The sequence below is a fragment of the Lingula anatina genome, chromosome 10 (assembly GCF_051362555.1).
Source record: "Lingula anatina isolate TDL-2025a chromosome 10, LinAna3.0, whole genome shotgun sequence".
Lineage (NCBI taxonomy): Eukaryota > Metazoa > Brachiopoda > Lingulata > Lingulida > Lingulidae > Lingula > Lingula anatina.
Window position 1 is genome coordinate 7,229,402 of NC_141776.1, and position 8,482 is coordinate 7,237,883.

The 8,482-nt window shown below is 38.0% G+C and overlaps 1 long non-coding RNA gene across 1 annotated transcript; it reads left to right on the forward strand.

The window, feature by feature from the left end:
* Positions 1–537: 537 nt before the first annotated feature.
* LOC106171351 (uncharacterized) lies at positions 538–7,478 on the forward strand. Its single transcript, XR_015331552.1, has 7 exons — positions 538–861; positions 1,525–1,600; positions 2,072–2,367; positions 2,704–2,834; positions 3,186–3,342; positions 3,820–3,966; positions 4,267–7,478. It is a non-coding gene; the product is annotated as an uncharacterized LOC106171351 (long non-coding RNA).
* The last annotated feature ends 1,004 nt before the right edge of the window (positions 7,479–8,482 follow it).

The window sequence follows — 8,482 nt, forward strand, 5'->3', positions numbered from 1 at the left end:
TTTGACATTTTCTCCCTCTCAAAAATGTTCGTGGGCGTGTTTGATTTAGACGTTCATAGGAGAAAGGTAGAAAATATCCCTGAATTTTCGCCTAGTTTCTCATACACGCAACAACCAAGCCATACCTTACATGAATCAGTACAGGTAAACATCAGTGATATGGGGTTTCGAGATACACTTTGAAAGCAAAAAGTGGAAGCGTCGTAATTTTTTCATTTCGGTTTCTTCCCATTCATCGCGTTACAAGAAGTTTAGGACTAGTTTTCATTCCGCGAACTCTGATTGGGTAGAAGCGTGGGAACAACTGCTCGCGGCATCTTTACCTGTTTATTTCGGGTACGAGAGGTTTGCAAGACTTTTTTAAAATTTATTTATTTAGAAAAATTATTTTCTCCCCAAAGGTCAAATTTGCTCCCTACATTGTGACACATTTGAATTTTTTAAAATCCCTGCACACTTACATAGGTCTTACAACCCAATTTACAGCGAGACGCTTGTGAACAGGTAGAGAATTTCGCCTGGCCTAAGTGGTGCTTTTTCAGCGCTAACTCTTTGATCTACTGTTTTAAAATTGCTAATGTAACGTCTCGCTCTATGTCCTTTTCTTTTGTGTCAGGGAGAATAATTACTATTCCCCGGAGCAACCGGACTAACTCATTTTTATCAATGCGACAGGTTCAACTGCAATCGTCCAATAGCAACCATGGCAGCGGGTCACACGGTGAAAGTGATGTTCAGCACAATGACCTAGATAAGATAAGGCAGAGCACTACCTGGACGATTGATCTGTGCAGATGATTACCCAGGCTTATGAGACAACACACGTGTCAGAGATGCCATGCAGTTGTAGTGATGCGCAAGGTGGTTGTACTTCCAAGGGGGGCGTCTCGATAGTCCGAAGGTTCATTGGTCCGAAGGTTCATTGGTCCGAAAAGTGGTAACATTTTCATCGATTTTTTAACCAAGGCCAGGGTTCATTGGTCCGAAGGTTTTATAGTGAACATTCGGACCAATGAACCTTCGAACTATTGAACCTTCGGACTAGTATTGCTACGGCCCCCCTTCCAAGAGGGGCCGTAGCAATAGTCCGAAGGCAAGACAGAAGTACGTTGGGTACATTAATCTTGATCAATATTTCCAAGGAGTTATAACAGACTTGTTATAACTCCTTGGAAATATTGATCAAGATTAATGATATTTCTTTCCTTTTTCCACACAGTACATGTACATTTGACATAATTATTTTGATAATACAATGTATGAGTAACTACCTCCTGACGCTGTGCATCACAAATGTTTCCATGAAATTTAGCCCAGGAGCTGAGCTTATTTATGCTCCGATTCTAATATTACGTGCTTTGAAAGGCTCGCCAAACTGGGGCACAAGTAAGCTCATCTCATCATCAGCTGTGGTGCACATTTCATGGGACATTTGGAGATTGTTGATGCGGCTGCCATTGCACTCACATAATTTTACCGTTTCCTGCAAATCTTTTAATGTTATTTATCTCATTTTATTTCAAGGCTTTCCTTTCCTTGAACAAGCCGTTGGTTCAGAAAAAGGCTTGGGGCAACTGAATGGACTGGGAGAAAAAGAAGGGTAAGCTCACACTTCATAGAGATAAAAGAATTTTTCAGACTGTTGATGGCATTCATTGAATAATGATGGGTAGGTTGCAGATTTTAATATCACAGAGTTTGGGGTTAAATTGTTATGTAAATTATAGTGTATATCTTGGCTGACATCAGGGATTGTCATTATTTGTTGCTTACAAACTTAAGTGTACCTTAATTATAATGGCATGGTCTGCTCATTATAATGGCATGGTCTGCTCCTTTGACTTTGTAGAGTCCACAGTATTTCAGGTTAATTGGTATTGTAATCAAGGAGTTATAACAGAAGGAATATTCAAACTTATCAGAGATCAAGAAGTGCAAATTATATATATGTCAGTGCCCTAATTACGTTGGTGGCATATTATTAGTTGGTCACCAGGTAATTACCTGTTTTTCAACTTAATTGGAGAGATGAGTTGTTATCTCTTCCTTTAAAAGTCTTTCTTTGTTACAGCTGGAGCAGGAAGACTTCAGGTGACACTCATTAGAGTCATGTGACCCACTGGTGTGACCAATGGAATCATCTTATATTAGGTCACATGGTGAGATTTATGATCTGATAAAAAGGTGGGCCATGCTATGGTGAAGGTGCTGTGTGCCACATCATAGTTGCAGTCTGACTTGTAGGAGGGGTAGAGTGAAAAGCAGAAGTTCACATTCTCTCACTTGAATGTGATGAACAGAGGGGCTCTGCAAGATACAGCATCACTAGAATGAGTTAGACAGTTCACACTTGTGCTGAGAGAACAGGTAAGAGCTATATTTATAACAATGTTTTAAAACATGATTTTAAAAATGATTTTTAAAAAGCTTATCAAAGCAACAGAATTTCTAGTTTTTAAGGGGTTTGTAAGTCAGACATATTGTTTGTTTACATTGCTTCATTTTCCTCATGAACATTCATTATCAAAGATACAATTTACAGTAACAAAAACTTGGCCTGTTATAACAAGAAGTTGTATGCTTGTATAGCCTTGGAACTGTTACTGGTGACTGTTTTTAGAGATAAATTATAGTTCTAAAGGAAAAACACAATAGCCAGTTTAGATGCTTTTTGAAAGTCTATTCTTCACATATGGGTTACAGGTCTGGCATACAGACAGGAACAGACTCTGAAAATCTCCAGCTGAAAATCTCCCCAGAGTGTTATGCCTACCTCTGAGAGCATTACAAACTTTAAAGATCATACCGATTCCTACGTGCTGTAAATCTATCAGGTATGTCTAATAATGCATTAAATTGTATATCAACTTTTGTGTGTATGTATGTATTCATCCACTGACAAGGGCTAAATGTTATTTTTACTTTGCACTACACTGCAATATATATTTGTGTATATTGCATAGCAAATTGTATTTTTATTGTGCATGTAAAAACTTTGTCCTGTTTTTAGCCCAAGCTTGAATTATGTAAGCTTAACTTCGTTTTTTAGAAGTTTGGGACATATAAAAAAATATTCTCAAACAATTCATTACATAAGGCATATATAACTAAAGTAGAAATGTTTTCCCAGTACTTTGTTTTCTTAATCTTGTGGTAATATTACGTTAATATTATGTCTGTTACAGTCTGCATGCTGATGTAAGGAAGGAGCAAAGAATTTGAGGCATGGAATATTATGTTTTTTTCCTCAGCCTACCTCCCTCTTCACCTAAAACAAATGACCCACCAAGCACTTAAACACCCAGATCATACATTCAAGCATAAGTGTGCATGACCTAAAGAGTAAGTAAAAATTGTGTACATGTATGAACAGTTCATGGGTAAACAGTGTAAACTCAATTTAACAATTAAGACAAAACACCATACATTTAGACTCCGTTCACATGAAAAATCTATTTTCTATTCGCGGTATCTTGTGATCACTCCAAGCGCAGCCGAGAATTAATTACAGCTTTGGAAGTAACTGGCTTGCGCGGCCAGTAATTACGCTGCGGGGTATTCAGGGCACAGACCGTGATCACAAGATACCGCGAATAGAAAATAGATTTTTAGAAAATATACTTTTCATGTGAACGGAGCCTTATTGGAGAGGAAGTTGGTTTTCTTCTATTATATGTAGATTTTGTGTTTAACATACTTTTATACAATATATAGGCAAATTAAAGCTATATTGAGAGTGAGCAGTTTTATATAAAATTGATTTGACAGTGTTCTACATACAAATGATCTATGTATTAAAACAGTGCATATGTCTTGTAGAATATAGGTGAAGCTGACATATAAGGGGAACCAAGGATCAAAGCAAGTGTCCCACAGAAGTACAGATGAGGCTGACATTTTTGGAAGAAGTGATCCAAACCGACAGCCCCAGCCAGGATGAGGGGTTGATTTTGACAGAAGAAATGTGTAGGTATATACTTGAATATATATTTAAAGTTTTTGTCACCTAAGAGTTACTACATTCAAGCTATCTAGGCTTTAACAAGCAATCAGACACTCTAACCCACTCCCTCTCTTTCTGTATTGGTATTAAAATTTAAAACACGAGAGAAAAATGGATAATATTTCACGTATCACATTCTAACCTTTCACATTGTTCTCCACACAGCACTGCACACAGCTGATTGCTATTTAAAAAAATGCACAAAGAATAATAATAGTTTTTCACATATCACATTCTAAACTTTGACACAATTCTTCGTACAGTACTGTTTCCATAGCAACCATCACAAGAACCATGCCAGCAGTTGTTTGAGAACCCTATATCAGAGGTCAAGTGTCGGGATGTAGAAGAGATGGTGCTGAAGTTTTCTTGAGGCAGTTCCACCATTCAAAAGAACATTTACAATGGAGAGAGGGATTCCAGTCAAGAAAGCATGATAAACAAGTTTGTTGGGAATTTCCCCAAGTATTTTATTATTATTCAAATTTGGCAGCTGTTTATGGTAATTAAGGCATATGTTAAGATATGTGTATATAATTAGATATTGTATTGATAACTGATTATATTAGTTATGGTTGCTTGTATCTTGTGTATTGAATGTGAATATGTAGATCCCAAACTACCAAAGGCTTACTTATAAACAGGTGCACTAGACTCTCAACAAAACTCCCAAGTTCTCCATCCAAATAGCCCCAAGTCTCTCTTGAAACTTCATATTTGTAACAGGAATAGTTTTAAGTTTTACGAGAGATAGAAAAAAGCACACACAGATTCTGCTTACTGGTGAGGTCTTTATTGAACACCTCCCGAATCTCACTCTCACTGCCTTCTCTCTCACTGCTGTGACTCTCACTAACTGCTGTGACTCTCAACTACTGCTCTGAAGATTTAGGAGGATTTCATGCATAAAAGTAAAAGTTATTTCTTATATCAAATGAATAACAGCTAGATTATACTGAAATACATATAGGGAGACATTAATTGTGACCCTTGATTTTGTGTCCAGACAGTATCTATGGACAGGTCTGTCCATTTACTTTATAGTTTGTCATTGTTTACGGGTTGGAAACAGTGTCTCTCAACAATTATGTGAAGAATGTTTGAAAGTCTGGGGGATGTCTCTGACATGCTGGTGATAGGCATGTTCACTCAAACTCAGCTTGAACTTCACACAGGTTTATTACAATCTTTTTGAACAAATGTACAGAGGAGCCCTTCCCTTACTTCAACAACGTGAAATAGGACCTTCTACCTCTGCTTGGTTTTCTTCAGGGTTTTGTTAACCCTAAAATTTACTAAGAGGGGGTGGATGACTGAGGCCCTGCCTAGTTCCTATTGACCAGGTTGCCTGTCACTCAGTATAATCTTTCCATTTAATTTCAGAATAGAATACATGGTAATTTACATAATAACAATAAAAATGCAGACAGAAGATATATCATAAAATACAGACAAAAGAAGATATTATGTAATTTATAGATAATCAGTAGAATGCTGGAAAAGTAGGTACATAGTAATTTACTAGGTACATAGTAGTCTACCCTGTATTAACTGCGTGTAACAGTATCAAAGTCCTTACACTAACAAGTTCCCTCTTCTTATCTCATTGTAATAACCTGCCTGTGGTTATGAAGGTGCTTATAGATTTTCTTTTCACCAATAAGACAACTGAGACAGGCAGGTATAGTTTTCTTCTACATGGTTTATTAAACTGACTGTAAAACTCAGGTCTTTTCTCTCTCTCTATTTCTATATATATATTTACATCTGTGCCTTTATATCCATGTTTCTATCTATATGTCCCTCTTTTTGTCCCCTCTGTAGCTCTGTCGCCACTTTTATACCTGATCCTAATTTCACAATCAGGAACAACAGCAAGAGATCTCCTCGGTTAGAGCCCTTTATTCCTTCTGTCATCTGCTGGTAGTCCAGCTTCTTATGTATCTCATACAAGGAATTATTTTGTATTCTGAATCTTAATTGTAACCTTCTCTTAGTATGTATTGTTGTCACAACATTAATTATGAATAAGGAAGGTTACACATTAATTATACATACGGTCACATGTATAGGACTATTTATGCATGACAGGGCTTGACCGAGAGGCAATGCCTGGGCAAGTGGAATTATCCATCACGTATTGATGAATTCTTTCTAATGTTTACAAAAAAATTAAATATGTATCTGGTACACACAATACAGGTGGTTCGAACGGTTAGAATCATATTTTGTGGATAGGTATGTAATGAATGTAGCCATGGTGTAAGGCTACCAATGTGTATCAAACGGTTTTTGGGTTATGTTTTTTTAGCTCCATTGAGTAAGGACACTGAGCTCTATTGATGTGGGTAGGGTGAAGCCGAACCCAGATGTCACATTAGTCAATGTGACCGTATGTTTCACAGCCAGAAACAACAACTAGAGATCTCCTGGCCTATAGAGACCTATGCCTATTCCTATTGCTATCTGAGCCTGATCCTTGAAAGTGAACCCTTTTTTTGTGCGTAGGTTGAAGTGCATTAATCTGTGGGGACAAAACAGCTTGCATCTGAGAAACTAAAGTTGCCATGTTTAATTGTATGGCATCAGCTACCATTTTGTTTACATCTGCTGGTGTAACTGACGCTACTGATGCTAAAGATTTGCAAGTTGCAGACTCAGCCCTAACAGCTGTGTCTGTGAGGTCACTTAAGGTTAGCGGATTTTCCAAAATCACTACTTGTTTAATGGCAGAGTTAAGCCCATTAATGGCAAAAAGTTTGAAGCTCTGCACCCACCTGGCAGCGCCATCTGTGGCGCCAGTAAAGTAGGTGATGCTTGGCCCGAGTCTTACTGTACCTGTGGTTGTTGCTGCACTTTATTAATTGTCCTACTTCTTAACTGTAACTGTCTTACTGTACCTGTGGTTGTTGCTGCACTTTATTAATTGTCCTACTTCTTAACTGTATGGCATTGTTAAAAGGTGTGCTCATCTGTACTTGAGGATCAAGCCGCTAGGTTTCTCCACCAAGATTGCAGTTGAAAGGAAACATATTGTTGAAAGACTAACTGAGCAAGGTACCACTTCAAAGGGAGTGTTGTCAGTCAAAGTTAAAGAACATCCAAAAGTCCTTGGATAAATGCCAAGATCACTTTGTGAGTTCAGTTCCAAAACTGTGGCTTTACCATTTGGATCAACTAGTCCGCTGGAATTTCTACTGTGGGAATCAAAAATGAAATATCTGACATCGTATGCACAATATGACTTAATTTTGGGTAGAATACCCTATGGTGGTGCAGTACCACCATATTTACACTAAAATCCCCTTTTGTCAATTTATTAAGTTTCCAGTATTTTGGTCAAGAAATATTTCTAGTGATTGGTAACAATATCTGCACGTCACTTGGGCATGTCTTGAATACAACCTAATGTTTCCCCATTCAATTATGATCTTTGGTCTTAATCCTGTAACAAATGTGATGTTTTTCACCAACAGTGAACCTTCTATAGTTAATTTGTTAGGACAGGATTCAATTTTTGTCATTGGGACCATAACACTCTCACTTTCTCCTATTATCTCCAAGGCAAGGTAGTTTTTTGGTTTTCTTTTTACATCTGACACATATTGTGACAAAAATTAGCAGTAGAAAGATGATCAGAAAGTATATGGGAGTTGCGATTTCATGCTTTGTAGAGCTCAAAATATTCCGTTGTTGGTGGTGTTGTGGTGATGTAAGTTGTGTATCTGAAGACGGGTGCTGGATTTGCTTTTGCATGACCAACGGCTAGCAGAGTTGTGGTCAGGACTCTTAGTTTGTATGCTAAACCAAATGAGAACACTAGACCAAAACTTGCAATGCTCAAAGCTGCATATGTCAGTTTTTCTTTAAAGTTGAATTCTGTATCTAGACAAGTCCACAAAATATGTACTGAACGTACTAAATGGTAGGATGCTTAAACCAGACCCTTAAATCGCGTGTTGTTCCATCAGCATATGCAACGGAGGTGCAGGAAGTGACTCGTTCAATGCTAGTTGTTATTGGGCCGTCAGCGCCTGCGCCTCAGGTCCTTGAACTGTCAGTGTGTCCGAGGTTGCTGTCAGCTCCACCGGGACATAAGTGATGGTCTCACAGTCATTAGTACTATTGGCTGTTACTGTACGCTGATGAACAGGGCTGTCCGGTGCTGAAATATGACTCAACTCAAGTTCATTTGACATGGGTTCATATAAAGCGTTATCACATTCCTCATTATGTCCACTAGACCTTTCTAATTTCCTTTTATTGACGTGATGGCTTTTTATTTAAATTATTTCCCGCCAATTACATCGCCGATACCCACATATTACAATCAGCTCGCCAATTGTTATGTCCTCAACTTCGTTCGTCAGACTTTACGTAATGATCAGGTCACGATATATCACACGCAGGTTCTTTGGCTTGAATGTCGTTCGCCCCGCGGATCCAATAAAGTGAGCAAGATTCTCCGTGTATTCAAAT